The 20114-nt window shown below is 42.4% G+C and overlaps 1 long non-coding RNA gene across 3 annotated transcripts; it reads right to left on the bottom strand.

Moving 5' to 3' along the window:
• Positions 1-6289: 6289 nt before the first annotated feature.
• Positions 6290-16367, bottom strand: LOC122209433. Of its 3 annotated transcripts, none has more exons than XR_006197594.1 (5): positions 16282-16367; positions 13944-14008; positions 8686-8798; positions 6783-6973; positions 6290-6670 (listed from the first exon to the last, which is right to left on the bottom strand). It is a non-coding gene; the product is annotated as an uncharacterized LOC122209433 (long non-coding RNA). The 3 variants fall into 3 exon arrangements; XR_006197595.1 differs by lacking the exon at positions 6290-6670 and adding an exon at positions 11402-11469 and having other exon boundaries at positions 6722-6973; XR_006197593.1 differs by lacking the exon at positions 6290-6670 and having other exon boundaries at positions 6723-6973.
• Positions 16368-20114: the final 3747 nt, after the last annotated feature.

Genomic DNA, 20114 nt, shown 5'->3' with positions numbered 1-20114 from the left:
TAAGACCTAAGTATGACCCTTTTCAGGGTGAAATCAGCAGCTATTTCCCAAATCATAGAGATAATGAATAATAGCTTTGGTCAGGAAATGGGTTATTGCATTTGGCTTGTCATAACAAGTTCCTGATCTGGGCAGATGGAAATGTGTGTATGTGAACATTCATGTGCACACAGTGGGGGTGGGGAGTTGAGTTTGATAAAACCACCAGGAGGCAGGCCAGTGGGAGGGACATTGGCTTTGGCATCAGGGCAAGTTCTGACTCTGCCTTTACTAGCTGTGTGACTCTAGAAAATTAACAAATACCCATGGACCTCAGTTTCCTCTTCTGGAAAATGAATTTATAATTCCTACCTTGATGAGTTATATGTGGCTTAGATTATCCAATATGTGCAAAATATCTAGTGTGTAATAGGTGCTGAACAAATATTATTGCTTGTAACTCTTAATATCTGCTTTCATTAAAAAATTTTTAGAATGACTATTGTTTTTAGAAAAATAATTTGTAATTATATAAAATTCAAGTCATATACAAAAGTTCAAAGGAGAAAGTAACAAATCATGAAATCTCCTACCACCAACCGCCCCACCCGCCAAATCTGTCTTTAGCATTAGGTGATAATCATTTCATACCTCTTTCTGTGAAAATATGTAGTTTAATAGATATATAGACAAATAGATAAAAACAATTTTACATATTTTACGTGTATTTTAAATATATATCTTAACTTTAATTTTGCTTGATATAGCAGAAGCTAATGAAACTAAAGATAGGGGATTTTCTGAACTTCAGATAAATGCTTATGCACAAGTGATATTTGTTTCTTCAAGATTCATTTAAGGTTATAAAAAAGATAATGAAAATATGATTATTCTTTTTAATCTGCAGCTTCCATTTTAGCTCATATGTGCTTTATTTCCTGAGTTGGTGTTTGAGAGTTTGTGCTTAATGATTTTATACTTGGATGACATCTTTATGAGTGGAATATTCTAGATTCACTGTCTGTTTCTTCTTCTCTTCCTTTGAGCTATGACTCTAGATTTCCTTTCAAGTTATGACTTTAGTATCACCTGGGACTGGCTGTGGATATGGATAGCTCTGAGCCTACCTGAAGATTCTTCTCATGTGTAGGTCATGCTTTCCTGCCCAATAGCTTAGCCAGGATTGGCTCTGGGCCAGTCATTCTATATTAATTTTTCCAGGTATATGGTGTGCCCTTTGACTGCTGATTACATTCTTTTATATCTCTGCACACTTTTCCTGTTTCATGTTTTATGTTCTCTACCTTGGGGCCACCGGTTAACAACCTGGATTGTCTCTTTGTAATTTTCATAATCAATAATTTGGGAGGAGTGCTTTAATCTGTTTCTTTTATCCTCTAAATTCACTATGGTTATCTCAGGATTAATTTTTATTTTTGATCATATTGAGTCTCTTCCTTGTTTCTAATTGATTAGATTTTAATAGTGGTATTTGGTCTCTCTTGCTTCCTTGCTTAGGTCTATAATCTTCCTTTTTATCTCATTCTGTGGTATTGTTTTCTTATCCTTGTGCTCTTATTTCCTAATTAATCTGTAGTGCAAAGCACTTTTAGGGGCACTTTCTTCTAAAATGAGGCTATGTTTTCTTCCAAATAGGGTCCTAAATGTTGTAGCATCTCTAGGATTAGTCATCTTGTCTGACTACATCCTTTGGATAGGTGATTTCTTCTATCCTTGACTTTGGATGCTATGTATATGTTAATAACTGGCATATTTATACCTTAAGAGTACACCCATCTCTTGAATTTAAATTAAATTTCAGTTGATTCCTTGCTATTTCCACTTGCATATCTAGTATGCATCCCAAAAGCCAAATGTCTTATAGAGAACTCTTGGTTTTCATCTCCTGCCTCCCAGTCACTTGTTCCTCCCTCAATGTTCTCCATAGGAGTAAATGGCACCAATACTCATCCTGTTGTTCAAACCAAAGGCCTGAGTCATCCTTCTTGTGCTCCACATCCAATCCACTACCAAGTCCTGTTATTTGTACCTCCCAAATGTGGCCTAGTATTCTGCATGTCTTTCATCTCCAATCCATTGTCATTTTTTCCTGAATAGTGCATTGATGCCTAGCTGTTCTCCCTTCCTCCACTGTTGTCCCCATATAATTTATTTTCCACTCAGGAACCAGGATGTAGTGGTTTAAATCATGTCTGAAAATTCTTTGACACTCTGTCATCAAGAGGTGGAATCCATTTCTTTTTCCCTTGAACATGGACTTAGTCACATGCCTATGACTTCCAAGTCCAGGTCATAAAAGATGATATGACTTCCACCTGGCTCTCTCTCTCTTGGCATTGTTTCTCTAGCAACTCATTTTCCATTACTTAAGAAAGCCCAGGCCAGGGGCGCCTGGGTGGCTTGGTCGGTTGGGCCTCCAACTTTGGCTCAGGTCATGATCTCACAGTCCGTGAGTTCGAGCCCCGCGTCGGGCTCTGTGCTGACCGCTCAGAGCCTGGAGCCTGTTTCAGATTCTGTGTCTCCCTCTCTCTCTGCCCCTCCCCTGTTCATGCTCTGTCTCTCTCTGTTTCAAGAATAAATAAACGTTAAAAAAAAAAAAGAAAGCCCAGGCCACATGGGCAAGTTACATGTAGGTGTTCCATCAGAGCCCCAGCTAAGGTCCCAGCTGATAGCTCACGTTAACCACCAGGTATTTGAGCCAAGAAACGTTCAGATGACTCCAGTCACAGTCAATATTTAAAGACAACTACACCAGAGACCTTGAGCAAAACCACCTAGTTGAGTCTAATCAGCCTCCAGAATTGTGAGACTAATCATGAATGTTGTTACTTTACACCACTAAGCTTAGGATGGTTTGTTATACAGCAATAGATAACTGATATACAGAGTGACTTTCAAATATAAATGATATTATGTCAGTCCTACACTTGACAGCATTTAATGGTTTAGAATTCAGTTAAATAAAATAAAATAAAATAAAATAAAATAAAATAAAATAAAATAAAAACAAGACCAAATCCTAGATCTGGTTGGGCCTGTCCTCTTCTAACCCTTGCCTCTTGTTCATTGTGCTCCAGCAAAAGGGTTTCTTTTCTGCTCCTATAAATACCAAGTATTTTTCTTCCATAGGACCCTGGCACATGCTCTTCCCTGCATGAAATGGACTTCCATGCTATGGTTAGATCTTTCTTGTCTCTCAGGCCTCAGCTCAAGCATCAGCTCTACAGAGGATTTCTCTCTCATCTTGTCTAAAGAAGGAACTCATTCTCCTTCCCATAATATCACCCTGCTTAGTTCCCTCAGAGCATATATCACATTAAAAAATTAGCTTGTTATTTATTTTTTAAATTGTATGTCCTCCTCCCCAAATTAGGACCTGAGCACCATATGGCAGGAGTCTCATCTTGTTCATTCTCAGAATGTAGTTGGCACATACTAGGCATAAAATAAATGTCTTGAGAATGAATGATCATCAATGGAGGGAGATATTGGGATTTGCCACCTTTATATGGAGATCCTACCTACCATTGAAACATTTCATCTGATGGCATTTCCTATTATTGAATCTGAACTAATTAAAAGGGAATAACCTTTCACTGGTTATCATCAATCACTCTTTTCTCATTCATTCATTCATTCATTCATTCATCAAGTACAAGATTTCTTCTCCCAGAAGGTGAGGGTAAGCAAACAATAAGCATTAAAGATATAATGTAAGGTTAGGATATGATAAGTCTATGAAGAAAAAGCAGGGCAAGAGGATAGAGAATGAGGGCGTACTGCTTAGAGGAAGGGTTAAGAAAGGCCTCTCTGACAAGATGAATTGAGCAAAGACTTGAATGAAGTGAGAAATGGAGTCACATGAAGATCTGAGAGTCTTCCAACACAGAGATCAGCAAGTACAGGGTCCCTGAGAAAGGAATGTGCCTGATGTGTTTGAGAAACCACGGAGAGACCAGTGTGGCCAGAACAGAAGAGAGAGGCAGAAGATGACGTCAGAGGATCATGGGGGCCTGTCAGAAAGAGTTTCTGAGCCCCTAGTAAGGTCTTTGGTTTTTATTCTAAGAATTTTGGAGGTTGTTGGATGGTTGAGTAACTTGTCTTTGTTTTAAAGAACATTCTAGCTGCTTGTTGAGAAATTGAACATGGAGGGACAAGAGAGGGAGCAGGACAATGAAGAGGAGCTACGTCAACTTCCTTTGATCACTCCAGGCCAAGTTTTGAGCAGGGACTCTGAGAAAATATGACCCAGCCCCAGATTCCTTCACCTTCACATTCAGTGCCTGGGAAGGCCCAGTGGGGTCAGGCTGTGGAGGCTTCTTGGGAAATCACTGGCTTCTCAAACCAATATCTTCATTCACTCCTTTGATGTTGGAGACAATGCCTGTCTCTCCTACTACATCTGCTCCATCCAATTGCAAAAAGAGTGGAGTGTCTTTAGCTCAGGAGTGTGTGTTGCTCAAGAGTTCACACAAAGAGAAATCATTGTTACAGGCTCCCAGTTGAAGTGTATTAGTTATGACTCAACGTAGCCCTTGGGCAGCAGTGGATTTCTAAATAATGAATGTTCCTTCAACACCTCTTTCCCCAAGTTTGTCAATGAAACCCACACTTTGAGAGGGACAAGAAATGGAAAAGAAAGGACAAGAAACCAACCATACCGGTCTGTATAAAAACCAAGTTCCTTAAAATTGTTTCTGCTTTCTCTAATAACATTTAATTGAGCTTTTTTTTCTTTTTCAGTTCCTTTGACCTATGTATGTTTTTTTTTAATTTCCAAAATTTTTAATTTTTTAAATGTTTATTTATTTGTGCGAGAGAGAGAGACAGACAGACAGACAGACAGAGCATGAATGGGGGAAGAGCAGAGAGAGAGAAAGAGACAGAATTTGAAGCAGGCTCCAGGCTCTGAGCTGTCAGCACAGAGCCAATGCAGGGCTCAAACCCACGAACTGTGAGATCATGACCTGAGCCAAAGTTAGGGCACTTAATGTACTGAGCCACCCAAGCGCCCCTCCAAATGGGGGGTTTTCCCTCTCAGTAAATTTGAACATTGTCTATTCTGTCATTGAATGAAGCATGTATTTTACATTTGGGAAACTATTTTTCAATTATTGGATTATAGAAAGGAATGGACAAGAGTGAGGCAAGGTAGACAAGGGTGTCACTAGGGCTGTGTCCCTCTGTTCCTTGCCACCTCCTTGGTCCCCTGTCCCCCACCCCAAGGACCATTCTCCCAGCATGCTTGTTAAATGGCATATTGTGCATAATGAGGGATTACCAAATGAGATATCCAAAAGGCATAATTCTTTTCTTCATGGAATTCATTTTATTTAATTTGTTTACCCATAAAGTTCATTAAATGTGTACATTATCTGGGGGCTTCTGAATATCTACACCAACTGTTAAACACGATGTTAGCAGAGTCTTAAAACAAGCTTCATTTTGTAACTGTGAAGATAGGCAGCCAGGGCAAGTGAGTTGTCCATAATCTGGCAGCAATCTGGAGAACACACAGCCCTCTGCAGTCACTTGGTCAGAGTGTGTTGACTGGCTGCGTGGTGGCACTGCCCCTCTTTCATCTGCCAGCTCAGTGACTGAAGCCTCATGCCAAACCTGGCCATCTAACCCAGGGACCTGGGAGCCCTCTTTTGATTTTCCTTTCATGCTCCCCACCTGATATGCTTGCTCTCCCAGTCCTATTTGATTGTACCTCTGGACCACCTCTTCTGTGTGCCTCCCTCTCCTTCATCCCACAACCACTGTTTCAATCTCGCTATCATCATTTCTGTCCCAGAGTACTCCTAGGTAGTGTCTTTTAAACTCCTTCTTTTAATCAAAGAGAGCTGTTATCAAAACAGCTAAATTTAGACACTTAGTATCATCACACACTGACTTTTAAGTGATCCAGGTAGCATTTCTGAATGTTTAAAATGTTTAGGCAATCTAATTACTGTATAACCCCAAGAAGACACAATTTGACTCCTAAATTCACTGAGTGGTATGCATTAAGTATGTACAGCTTTTTGTATGTCAATCATGCCTCAATAAAGTGGGGCTAAAAAAAGACACAACTTTAGAGAAAACAAACTATATAGGCACCCTTTTTCATTAACTTTAATCGTTATTAACTTACTTCAACCGTGATCTCATTAGGCCATAATGAAAATGATCATTTGTAACTCATCGGATTTGCTTAGACCCAAGCGCTATTGCTAATGTATTTTGCTATATCTAGAAGTGGAAAATCATTTTCTCTTTCCACTTTGCTTAAGTTGCTTCACAGCATATTTAGTTAAGCTTCATTCTGGTTCACCAGAACAAAGGCATCCCTGGCTGCCCTGGTGTGAATGCTCGCATTGTCTGACTTTATTGTGTCCTATTTCCGTGGGGAAAATTCCAGAGGTGGTGGGGGAGCAGACTTTACCAGCTCACAGCTTTCCTCCCTAACTAAATACTTGAGGAACAGGCATGGATTTAAGAATATGAGAGATAAGCCAAAGTAGGGCTGGAATCCTTTCTTGTGCCAATTATAGAATTGGAAGGGAGAGCAGAGAAGCAAAAGCATGGACCTGACCCCCAACTTTCTTGAAGACTTACCCAGTTCTCACCAAGTCCTTCTTTCTCTCCTTCCTCCCCTGTTTCCCTCTCATCTCCTTTTTTAGGTGTTCTGAGAACCAAAGGGAAGAGATACTAATCTTATTTCCATAAGCAATTTTTTTTTTTTTTTTTATGGAGGGGAGTCCAATAAACACTATTTCTGATAAAAAAAAAAAAAAAACCTGCTCAGCTCTCAAAATGTTGCTTTCTTCACTCTCCATTTTTTTTCCTTTTCTTATCTCTCAGCACTCAATTTCATGGAACACCTCTGGATACAAATTTCCTCCTTTGACTCTTGGGTCTTTTCAATGTGCTGTCTTATATTTCCATGTTGTTTATTTTGCATTTGGAATTAAAAGCTGTTTCATTTGGGCTGAGAGAAAGCATAAAGAAAAGCAGATGAATTATTTCTGTCTCCACTAGAGTTAACATCAACTATCTTTTCAGGTTTCTCCCCTATCCCACCTGTTCCATGAGAATTGGCCAGTTGTAAAGTTTTATACTGAGTAGGAACAGTCAATGTTCTCCTCAGGTTTGAGTGTTTTTCATTTACTTCAAGAATAAAGTCACTTTCACCTCTATTTGATGAGCCTGGTCTCTATTTACCCAACTAGGAAAAGTACATGTGTTTTTTCTGTCCCCTCAGGCCTCCGAGGAAAGAGTTTGGAGCAGGGCCAAGCTATCCCAGCCTTTGCCCTCAATTGCACACAGAGTGGAGAGTCTCTTAGCTCAGGAGTCTGTGCTGCTCAAGAGTTTGCATAAACACAATGTTGAGAAATACCTCTTGTGGAGTCAGTGCAAAAGGCAAAGGACAAACTGGTTGCCCCCTGAGATGGAGACATTACCAAGCTGGCTTTAGTTGTTTCATATTGGACCCCCTGTGAGAATAGCTGACCTAAGTGTCACTCTGCTCTAATTACTTGGTGAGTTACTTAAGTCTCTTTGGAACCCAATTTCTTCAAAATTAGGGATGACACCACATGTTCCCTAAGATCCTTGCATCTTGGCTATTCTATGAGTTAACTAGTGAGTTTTGTTTTCCAATAAGCACACACCCAAAATAGTGCTGTGGTTCTCAAGGTAGGCCTTATGTGAGTTCCTATAATCTTGTAATCACCCAAAATAAGGGAGGAGTATTCAAGGGAAAAGATCCTTCCTTCCCTCCCTCCTTCCTTCCTTCCTTCCTTCCTTCCTCCCTCCCTCCCTCCCTCCCTCCCTCCCTCCCTCCCTCCTTCCCTCCGTCCCTCCTAGCTTTATTGTTTTCTGATAGTTTATAATTACTTTCTACAATCTTTTCTCTTTTGAGACTAGAGTTGACATTTACAAATAGCCATTTGAGCTAGCTCTTTGAAGAAGTGAGTGGTCGAGCATGATGCCACAACCTTGGCTACAACAGTTTCCCAGAGAGCAGTCTGTGAACTCTGAAATGCTGTCTGCCAGTCATGAAGCCACAGTTCACACTTCTTGCCAAATTCAAAATTCCATATGAAAAATATCCTTAATGTCAAAGGAGTAAAGCACTAGGGCCTTCTCTTCCTTTTAATCTGTTTATTGTCTTAGTTCTGAAATTTTTAGCTGCTGACTTTGATGTCTGTTTTGGTAATATTCAATACTCCCACTACTTTTTTCTTTAAAACTTACTGACTTGTCCAGCTTCTTAGGAAGATCTTTTGTGTTTTATATGTCAACATATATAAACTAATAACTGGAGAAACATTCTACATGTTCCAGGTTACTTTAAAATTAGACCAAATCTTTATTTACAATTTACTTTTTAGCTTTCATCAAAGCAGTTAACCATTAAAGAGAATAGAATCTTCTGACCTTTCCACCATTTTCATGGGTTATAGCGTGCCTCTTGGGCATGGATGAATGTTATAGGCAGGTGGTTTCTAGCCCAGTATAACCAGGATTACCATTTCTAACTACACCGTTGTGCAGATGTAGAGTGAAAAGCTACTTGACAGGGAGCTATATTAGGAATTCAGGCAACATGCAGATGGCTGGATTTATTGGGCCCCTTTCATTTCAATCAGAAAATTCTATACTTCTGTGGTTCTGACCCTTTTCCTACCTTCTACATACCCCTGTTTTTGCAGGCAGCTTCTGACGTGCCTCCCAATAATCTTGCCTCCTGGCATTCACTCCCTTGTATAATGCCTTCCTCTTAAGTATAGGCTGGACCTGGTGACTTGTTTCTAAGGAACAGAATACACAAAGGTGATGCGATGTCACTTCTAGGACTAAGTTACAAAAGATTGGGACTTCCATCTCATTAGCACATTCTTTCTTGCTGGCACCCTCTCTTGCTCTTTCTGCTTGTTCACTCTGATAAAGCGAGCTGCCATATGGAGAGGAACTGAGGGTAGCCCGTGGACGACAGCTTCAGAGAATTGAAGCCCTCAGTCCAACAACCAGTGAGGAAGTGAATCCAACAATCAGAACAATGTAAGGGAGCTTTGAGGCAGATCCTTCTGCAGTCATGCCTTCAGATAAGACTGCAGCCCTGGCTGACAACTTGATGAAACCTTGTAAGAACCCAGAGAGACAGGACACAGCTAGGCTGTGGGTTCCTGGAAGCCTGGACTCCTGTCTGACAGAAACTCTGAGATGACAGGTATTGTCATTTAGGCCACTAAAGATTTTACAGTTGGGGGTCATCTGTTGTGCAGCAGTAAATAACCAACACTTCATCCAGGACTATCAAGAACCCTCAGTCTCTCTCTCGCTCTCTCTTTTTCTTTCTTTTTAATGTGTATTTATTTTTGAGAGAGAGAGAGAACAAGCAGGGTAGGGGCAGAAAGAGAAGGGACAGAGGATCTGAAGCGGGCTCTGTGCTGACAGCAGAGAGCCCAACGTGGGGCTCAAACTTATGAACTGTGAGATCATGATCTGAACCGAGGTTGGATGCTCAACCAACTGAGCCACCCAGGCACCCCAAGAACCCTCACTCTCTTAAACTTGCTTCATCTACCAGGACTCCTTTCAGTGTGTCAAGTGTTTCATTTACAGATTTAATTTTACTGAAATTTGCTATCAAAGGGGTTGGACTCAGTCATCTCAAAAGATCCCCTCACCTATAAAGTTCAGAGTCAACTTCTTTGCTCCAAAAAAATAATCACTCACTTTTCATCCTCATGAAATAAGAAGGGTTAATTGGCCACAGTTGCTGGCACAAGACTAACTGGCTGGCTGTAAGAGGGCTGCTGGTGCGAGCGGGTTCAGGAGCAGGGTGAGCCGTCATGGCCCCTGCAAGCTCCTCTCACTTCCACCCTCTGGAGAAGCTCTGGTCCTCACTGCCAGCCACCCCCTCCCCACTGGGAGGGCTCCGACTCAAAAGCTTACCGTTTGTTCTTATTCTGGTTCCTGTCTTGTAGCATTATAGATATTTCTGTGATTTCTTTTTTGTTTCTTTTGAAAGGACACTTGAACTTATAGTAAAAAAAAAAACAAAAAAAAAAAGTGCCTGAATTCTCCCTTCTCTTCTTCCTTTGAGGGCACTGAGACAGAGACAGTTTAAGTGGCAGCCAAGCCCTGGACTCCTTCCTTCAAATGGTAGGGCATTGTTAACCCTGAAGGACCTCACTGGGAAATGAACTTTAAGCCTCCCTTAGAATGGTGACAATGATACGGGCACACCCTGGATGGCCTGACATCTCATGCTACCGCCTAAACCCTGCAGAGATGTGTGAAAGTGACACTGCTGGCTTGAAATTCTTCCCTATTTCCTTTTCTCTTATTTTCCTTCTTTTCTGTCCCCTTCTCCCTCTCTTCATACCACCTTCCTATATCACCTGCTATAGGCAAAGGCATTAAAAGAGGGTTTTTTGTGGAGGGAGGGAGCCTGGGTGGCTCATTCAATTGAGCATCTGACTTTGGCTCAGGTCATGATCTCCCAGTTGGTGGGTTCGAGCCCCATGTAGGGCTCTGTGCTGACAGCTTGCTCAAAGCCTGGAACCAGCTTAGGATTCTGTGTCTCCTTCTCTCTCTCCCCCTCCTCCAATTGTGCTCTGTCTCTCAAAAATAAATAAATGTAAAGATTTTTTTTAACTTAAAAAAGAGGGTTTTGGTTTTGTTTTTTATTTTTTCTGTTTTGTTTTTACAAAAACCATACTGATATACCTCAATTACAAACAAACAAACAGGGGGGCCTGGGTGACTCATTTGGTTGAACATCCGACTCTTGATCTCAGCTCAGGCCTTGATCTCATCTCGGGGTGATGAGTTCAAGCCCCATGTTGGGCTCTGTGCTGGGTGTGAAGCCTTCTTAAAAAAAAAAAAAAAAAAAATATATATATATATATATATATATATATATATATATATATAGAGAGAGAGAGAGAGAGAGAGAGAGAGAGAGAGAGAGAGAGACAACATATATATAGAGAGAGACAAACAACAAATTCCAGAATTCTTTCTCTCTCAGCCCCAGGCATTCTAACAAGCTTTCATGATCCCCATTTTGAGGTTACAGTCTGTGTCCAGGGCCTGGTTGACAGGTTCCCTAGGGTACAGTGGAGGTTGTTGTGGAATAACAGATTTTCCTGGGGCTACACGGGCCTGGAGATAAATGGAAGGTCACATCGACAGTCATGAATACGCTAAATGTCTCTCTGGGTCTTACTCTCACCTGCTGTGGTAGGATCGTCCTTCCACCATTAAGGCCAGTCTCCTAAGAATGTTTTACAGGTGAGAACTGGCAACTTTGCTACCCCAGGGCATCCAATGCATTCTTCCCCAGCCCCCACCTCCCAGCCTTGGTCTTCTTGGTTGATATCCACAGCCCTTTGACAGGACTTACCCCTGCTGGGCCAGTGGCACCCTTGTAGACATTGGTATCCCTGTGGAGAGTACTGTGCCCTGAAGTCTCTAGAGTTAAAAAATGTTTAAAAGTGCCAGTATTGGTCAAAGTCTTACGGGCAAGCATCATATCAATTCAGGCTAATTAAAAAAAAAAAAAAAGGAACGAGGAGTGCCTGGGTGGCTCAGTTGGTCAAGTGCCTGACTTAGGCTCAGGTCATGATCTCATGGTTCATGGGTTCAAGCCCTGAACTGGGCTCTGTGCTGACAGTGCAGAGCCTGCTTGGGATTCTCTCTCTCCACCCCCTCCTCGCTCAAAACAAATAAAGACAGAAACTTAAAAAAAAAAAAAAAAAGGAAAAGAAAAGGAACTTCTTGTTAAAATGATATTGGATAGTTTTCAAAATTCCTGGATAACCAAACAAAACATGATGAGGATGTCTCTAGACAGAAACAAACGTCCAGATCCTATCTGGGGGCTATTTCAGTGAAGAGATCCCTCTCCAAGATGCCCTGGCTGTACACCCAGACTGTCCCACTGACGCCAGAAATCTGTCACTGTCACCTCCAGAAGAAATGAGATGGAGATGCTGCCACTGCATCTACTTCCTGACACAAGGCCCGTGGGTCTCCCCCATACATTACCTCCAGCAAAGCTGAGAAAAGCAAATGTCTAATGTTTTCAGCTCTTTCAGTGGGAGGTGGGCTCTGTCTCCTTAGGTGGGGATTGCCAAGTGTAAGAGCACTTTAGATCCTGGGTACCCCTGGGTGAGAACAGATGTCCACCGCAGTGGGGCTACATCCACTTGACACTTGAGTCCCCCAGCCTCCCCTGAGCCGCACTGACATTTGTGTACCAAAGTGCATGGTGTGGACCCCAGTGCCCATAGAATCACTTGTGAGAACTGCTTCTTCAGCCTGAGCTGTGAAGTCTGACTCCTGGTGATCTCTTTATGCCCCTCCTCATCTCCTCTAAAACACCTGCTGAAATCTGTTCCTGGAAGGGCTATCTCGCCCATCCAGGGTAACAGTCCCCCCACCACAGCCTAAGTCAAGGAAATCATGAAAACTCTTTCCTAAATACATGGAACATTTTGCCTATTTTCTAAACAAGCAAGTGGTTGAGGGGGTCCTGGTAGGTATGACAGAGTATCCCGGCAGGCAGAGCTGGGATTTAAATGTGTTCCGTGTCTGGGCCTAAGTGGTTCCCTTCCTCCCAAATATCTATCTGCATCTACTGACTTGTATGGGGAGACTCTGGGGGAAAATCAACTTCAGTCTTGTTTACAATTTACAACTACACTTGTCGGGACCAATGGAAGGAGACTATGGAAACTACCATATTCCTCATGGCACCTGGTGTGATAGCCACATGTTTATTTATTTTTTTTTTTTTTTAGAAATTTTTTTTTTTTAACATTTATTTATTTTTGAGACAGAGAGAGACAGAGCATGAATGGGGGAGGGTCAGAGAGAGGGAGACACAGAATCCGAAACAGGCTCCAGGCTCTGAGCCGTCAGCACAGAGCCCGACGCGGGGCTCGAACTCACGGGCCGCGAGATCATGACCTGAGCCGAAGTCGGCCGCCTAACCGACTGAGCCACCCAGGCGCCCCGATAGCCACATGTTTAAACAGGGCCAGGGTGAGGAGGAAAGAGGAGGTGTATGCAGGAAACAGCCCTGGGTCTGATGTCAGAACCCATCCTAGGAGTGTGTTTTGCTCCAGGGAGAACAGCCATGTCTGTCAGTTGAGAAAAGGTTTTACTACAATATGCCAGTTTAGGGCCCAGACAACAGTGTTCCAGCCTCCACAACTTAGCATAGTACTGAGGGAGGGAGTTGTTTTGTTTACTTGTTGGATTCTGTTACTTGCTTCTCAATGGACATTTGTGGTGGGGGGAATCAGCAGGTATTTGCCCCTCAGGTATGGGGTGACAGAAAGAGGCGGGGGGGGGGGACAGGTCACTCAGAGGTGACTCCTTTGTGGAAATGTTGGGCTGCCTGCTAGAGTTTGGGATTGGTGGCAATAATGCTGCTGAGGCAGTGGCAGCAGTGGATTGCTGCCAGTTGGTGTGGGGTCTATGCACTGGAATATCTGAGAATGTGTGGGGACCGGCGGCTGCAGGGTCTTGGCTCAGCCAGCATGACACTAGCAATGGTGGAAGATTTACAGACAGTGAGGGTGTTTCAGGGAAATAGAGGCCAGAGGCAGTGGTGTATTTGGTCTCAGAGAGGCAGTTCTGAGGACCTGTGGGGCGATGACTGCACAGTGCCCATTCAGTAAGCAATAGAAAGAGTGATGATGATAATGGTGATAATAATAGGTAGTATTTATGGAGCATGGTGGCTACTATTCTAAGTGCTTTCCATGTATTTCTTCTCTTAGTCCTCACTACAACCCTAGTGAGTAGATATTTTTATCATCGTCCGTCTACAAGTCAGGCTTGGACAGGTTATATGGCAGATTGCATTTTCCAAAGATGGCTGCCACAATATGTCCTAACCCACGTGTTATTTTGCAGTGTGACTTTGATCCTCCTACCATTGAAAGATGGGGTCTATTCTCCTCCACGTGAATCTTGATCAGGCTTCTGAATCTCTTGTAACCTATGGAATGCAGCAGAAATGAGGCAATGTGACCTCAAAGCCTAGGTCACAAAGGAGATGCACTTTCCACCTTCTTTACAGAAATACTTATGCTGGGGGTGCCTGAGTGGCTCAGTCAGTGAAGCATCTGACTTCGGCTCAGGTCATGATCTCATGGTTCATGTGTTTGAGTCCCATAAAGGGTTTGCTGCCCACTTCAGATCTTCTGTCCCCCTCTCTCTCTTCCCCTTCCTTGTTCATGCTCTCTCTCTCTCTCTCTCTCTCTCTCTCTCTCAAAAATAAATAAACATAATGTGGCAATAATGTTTATTCATTTTTTTTAATTTTTTTTTAACATTTATTTATTTTTGAGAGAGAGAGAGAGCACGAACAGGAGAGGGTCAGAGAAAGAGGGAGACGCAGGATATGAAACAGGCTCCAGGCTCTGAGCTGTCAGCACAGAGCCCGACGCGGGGCTTGAACCCACAGACCGCGAGATCATGACCTGAGCAGAAGTCGGATGCTCAACCGACTGAGCCACCCAGGCGCCCCTGTTTATTCATTTTTGAGAGAGAGAGAGAGAGAGAGAGAGCAAGCATGAGCGGGGGAGGGGCAGAGAAAGTGGAGACAGAATCCAACGCAGGCTCCAGGCTCTGAGCTGTCGGCACAGAGCCTGATGCATGGCTTGAACCCACAAACCATGAGATCATGACCTGAGCCGAAATTGGACGCTTAACTGACTGAGCCACCCAGGTGCCCCAAACATTTTTTTAAGAAAGAAATACTTATCCTTGAACCCTGAGCTACCATGGAAGCAGTCTGACTGCTGTGAGGCCACCATGCTGTGAGGAAGCTCAAACTTACCCACAAGGAGTGACCACATAGAGAGGTCCTGAAACTACCTGAAGAGGGAGAGATATCCAGCAAACCCCAGCTCCTCCACCCCCTGCTATTCCAGTTCCAACCACTGTCTGATTGTAACCACATGAAAGACACTGAGCCAACTCAAACCCTGCTGAAACTCCCAACCACAGAAACCATGAGAAAGAATAAAATGATTGCTGCTGTTTTAAGCCACTAAGTTTTGGGATAATTTGTAATGCAGCAATAGATAAATAACAACTTGCCCACAGCATGTAAGTGGTGAGGCTGAAATTTGAGCCATCAGTCTGTTGAACAAAAAACACACATACACATGAAGGCACTTTTTTGAGATCTCCGGATATATACCTGGAGAGGAGAACTGATTCTTGGATAATCATCTAGTATTCGAATTTCACAAGATCCATTTATAATTTTATTGTGAAGTTGTTTGTACCTACAAGTTGAGGAGGTCTGAGATGTTCAAATTACATAGGAAAGTCAGATTTAAAAAATAGCTATGTCTGTTTCCTCTCTAGCATGTGAATGACAAGAGTCAAAAATGCTTCTCAAAGACTCACCCTAGAGGGGAGGGGCTGGTTAAAAAATGCTGATTCCCAAGTGCCACCTGAATCTCTGAATCCGAATCTCTTAAAGGTAGGACTAGGAATCTGAATTTTTACCACCTCTCCAGGTGATTCTTAAGTACATTAGAATTTGAAAACAGCTGCTCAACAATATCATTTAACCTGGAGACTATTCAAGGTGAGGGTTACTAAAATGCCCTCCTCAGGAAAATCATACACTCCCCAACCCTTCAATCAATGTTACTGCCTGAATTTGCCTGATCATAAGGATCACCTGGAGGGAGGTTTCACAAAAATGCACATTTCTAGGCATCTTCTCTGATGGGAATCAGATATGAAGCAAAGCCCAGGAATCTGCATTTTGCATTAGTTGTTAAATGTTCTTCTAAGTAACTACACAATTTGATGTGTTTCATGTAGTTATTGGAATACAGATCAGTTAAATTTGGGATAGCATTTACCCAAATGATAATCTTAGTCTTCAAATAGCAGTTTATTTTAAGCCATTGCTTTTGGAAAAACTTTCACTGAATGCTGCATTTTTCTTTTATACATAGAGACAAAGATTAAGATAACAAGAGTTAGCATTCATTGAGCACCTGGTGTGGGTCAGTCACCATGTAATTAAACCTTCCTCAAACCCTCTGAGGCAGGTATTACTGCCACCCCCATTTTATAGATGAAGATACTGAGGCGAAGGGTGATTAAAGCTTCAATTCCAACCTATGCTCTTAACCTACACAATCCTGCCCCTCTACTCTTATTCCAGACCAATTCCTTTGATGCTCAAAATGTGCCTTTATTCAACACTTTTGGAAATGTATTTCTTATATAAAAGAGGTTTACCTTGTGTTGTATCCAACTCATGGCCAAAAAGTTGCTAGAAGTCTCCTTGTTCCTAAACACCGAGGCATCTTCTAAAAAATATTTTCTATACCAGCAAGAAAAGATCACCAACACAATTATTAAATAAAGTAAAGATTTTTGTTAATGATTTTTTGATAATTTATTCTTGGGCTTCCTGTGAATTGTTGAGTTCAGAGTATCATGGGAAGTCTCTAATCAGGAAACAAAATTATAAACATTCATAAGAGTTGTGTTTGAAGACAGCTGCTTTTAACACATGGTTCCACTAAGAATTCGATACCTTGGCAGGGTTAATTTATTATGTATTTTGCTTTGAACAGAAAGCATGCACATTGATTAGATCAAAAGTATTCTTGCTCTCATATAGCAAGGAGAGTGTATATAAGAAAAGAAAGTGTGGTGTGCAGGGACAGCCAGGTACTGCTGGCATGTGGCTTCACTGCTGGCTGTGATATGGACTGTGAGCAAATTAACTCACCTCTTTAGGGGTGGCATTTTAGCTTCCTCAGAGAATCTCAGAAATCCTTAGGGAGGGAACCCTATAGAACCAAGACTTGCTGCACTCGCACAGATTGAATATTCTTGGTGATAGAATGCGGGAGAATGCAGAGACATTTAGGTTAGCCAAGCAGGATGAAAACTGGTCTGGAAATGGCCATGAAAAGGAGAAAGATGCCCCAACCCATCTCCTGCTGTGTCTATGGGGAAAACATTGATTAGGTCACAGCAGGTTTCCAGTGAGAGACTAGGTTTGGTGTATAAGAGAACTGGAGAGCTAGAAGGAAAAGAATGTGTTTCAGTTACTCTTTCTGCATAATGTATAACCCCAAAGATTTAGAGGCTTAAAACATAATCCTTTTTTTTTTTTTTTTTTTTTTTTAATGGTTCTGGTATAGTTGACCGGATTCGGCTAGGTGATTTTCACTTGGGTTGCTCATGCTGTTAGTATGGTTGGGACTGGAGTTATCTCAAAGCCATCTTCAGTCCCATGTTGGTGACTAATATTGGCTGTCAGCTGAGACCTGGGGCTGTTGGCTGGGAGATCTAAGTGCAGCCTCCCTGTGTGGCCTGGACTTCCTCCCAGCGTGGTGACTGGGCTCAAAGAGCAAACATTCCAAGAAGACCGTGAAGAAGTATCACCTTTTATGATCTAGACTTGGAAATACAGAGGGTCACTTCTGCCATAGTTACAGACCCTCTTGGCTTCAAAGGAACACAGACTCAACCTTGACAGGAGCAGGGTCAACATCACAGAGAAAAGTGTGTTGCATGGGGAATCTCATTGCAACCATCTTGGAAAATACAATCTGCCACAGAGGGTGTGTACAAAGAGCAGAATATTAGAGCTCAAGAATTCAGAAATCTGGACGTTTGAAAGGATCGCAAAGGCCACTCCTATAGGCAATTTAGGTGGAATGGAAGCAAAGGTCATCAGAGTTGAGGGAGATCTGGGACGATGAGTCAGGGTAATTGCATGGCCATTGGATGGACACTGACATCCTCAGGAAAGCTAAGGGCTTGAGAGAGTGTGATAAAAGCAGAGAGAGCAAACAAAATCTTCTGAGTTTTGCCTTTGGGTCTGGGATGGTAAAGAAAGTAATCTCTGTGGGGAGGACTTCTCTTTTATGTGGGGAAACATATTTGCTGTGGGCCTATTTTTTTGTGCAAAGACACTAATGGTTAACATTTTTACAGTACTCATTCATTCATTCAAAATGTACTTCCTAAGTACCTACTCTGGTCAGGTCTGTCTTAGATGCTGACATAGATGCTGATACAGTGGTGAACAAAATAGACAAAGATCTCTACCCTTGTGAGGCTTATATTTTAGTGATAGAGACAAACATAAAAGAGGTTTTTTGTTTTAACGCTTAGTTCTTTGTCTTGAGAGAGAGATAGAGAGCAAGCAGGGGAGGGGCAGAAAGAGAGAGAGAGAGAGAGAGGGAGAGTGAGGATCTCCAGCAGGCTCCACACCATCAGTATGGAGCCCAACGTGGGACTTGACCCCACAAACCATGAGATCATGACCCGAGCCAAACCAAAAGTCGGTTGCCTAACTGACTGAACCACTCAGGGGCCCCTAAAATAGTTTCTTTTCTTTTCTTTTCTTTTCTTTTCTTTTTTTGAAGAATAATGCACATTATATTATATAGTGATAAATACTAAAGGAAAAAGTCCAAATTCTCTGTGCATCTTAGATCATAGCACAGGAGTTAAGAGCATGGATCTGGGAACCAGACTGCTGGAGTTTGAATCCCAGTTCTGCAACTTATTAGCTGTGTGATTTTTGGCAGGTTACTTAGCTTTTCTGAACCTCAGTTTCCTTATCTGTACACCATTGAAAACAATAGTTTTTGCATCAACAGTTGTCGTCAGGATTAAATGAGCTAATACAGTAAAAGAACTTAGAACAGGATGACAGGGACAGGAGGCCTGGAGGGGGAAGTCACAGGCTTCAGAGTTCCTCCTGAAGCTCAGGGACCAAGCTTATCCTACCAGTCAGGGTACCTGTGCTGGGGTTCATAGATCTGGGGAGGAACAGATCTCAATGAAGACATGTCACAGGGGCCTCAGGCTGCCCCAGGGTAGTATGTGGGATGGCAGCGTGCAGATGAAATCTCAGCAGACTTCAGGATTTAACCCTGGGTTCAGCCTAGTTCAGACCACAGGGAAATATCTGTTTTCACCTGGATGCAGAAACAAGACCTTGGAACTTAGTTATACTGATAGAGTAGAATGGAAGGGGAGAGGTAGTGAATAATCCATTCATTGCATCCTAGTAACAAACAGAGCATCCAAGTGAAATTGAGAAGTGGTTTCCCACAGGGGAGCTACATAGGTGGAAAGCGGGAGACACCTGAATCAGACAGGCCTAGGTTTTAATTGAAGCCCTCCCCCTCTTTTTTAAAAAAAACTTCCAGTTAGTTAACATACAGTGTAATGTTAGTTTCAGGTGTACAATATAGCGATTGAACACTCCTGATACGAAGTTCTACCTCTTAAGTAATAGGGCGAGTTACTTAATCCTCTCAGACTTACTTTTCTCCTGAAAACTGGGGATAATGATACCTACCTTATACAGATCGTATGAAGTTTAAATACAACATATCAAGAGGCCGACAGTGTCTAGCTCTTAGATGTGTGCTCAGTGGATGGCTTCATCGCCTAGTGAGACAGCGGGTCATCCATGTACATAGGATGTTTACTGGTCCACTCCTCATCATTTAAAAATGAGCATTTCCTCTGTACTGGCAGTTATGAAATGATATCAGACTCTACTATCCCTTGAATGAGAAAATGACACATCCATCCCCTCTCAGTAGGACACTTACTTTCAGTGGTGTTTTCCTGAAGGGTCCTGGGAGGCTTGGGCTTTCACAGATCCTGCTATAGAAAGTTGCTGGTCAGCTACTTCCAGTACTGTCCTGCTATATCCTTGCTGTGACCTTTTCCCAAACAGAAAACATAGAATATAGCGTTCTAACTCAGCAAAGCAAGTTTGGGGTCATGAACAAGCTTATGAAAACCTTTTTGGATTTCTGGTTCTGGCATGATAGATTGGGCCAACACAGAAAATGCAGAAATATTGGATAAAACATACCGGGAAAAAAAGCTTAACCACATAGCCATGCTTGGCAGGAAGAAAGGCACATCTTCAGGTGTTGATGAAAGATAGGCCTTCAAACCAGCCCAGGGATGGAACTGCAGTGGCCCAAGGGGATGTGGCCATGGATGCGGAGGCCCCAGAAAGCAAGGTGACAAGCTAGAGCAGAGATCCCTGCCAAGCCTCCATGAAAGGGAATGGGGAGGGG

Source organism: Panthera leo, chromosome E3 (genome assembly GCF_018350215.1).
Source record: "Panthera leo isolate Ple1 chromosome E3, P.leo_Ple1_pat1.1, whole genome shotgun sequence".
Lineage (NCBI taxonomy): Eukaryota > Metazoa > Chordata > Mammalia > Carnivora > Felidae > Panthera > Panthera leo.
This window is presented reverse-complemented; position numbering and strand designations above follow the sequence as displayed.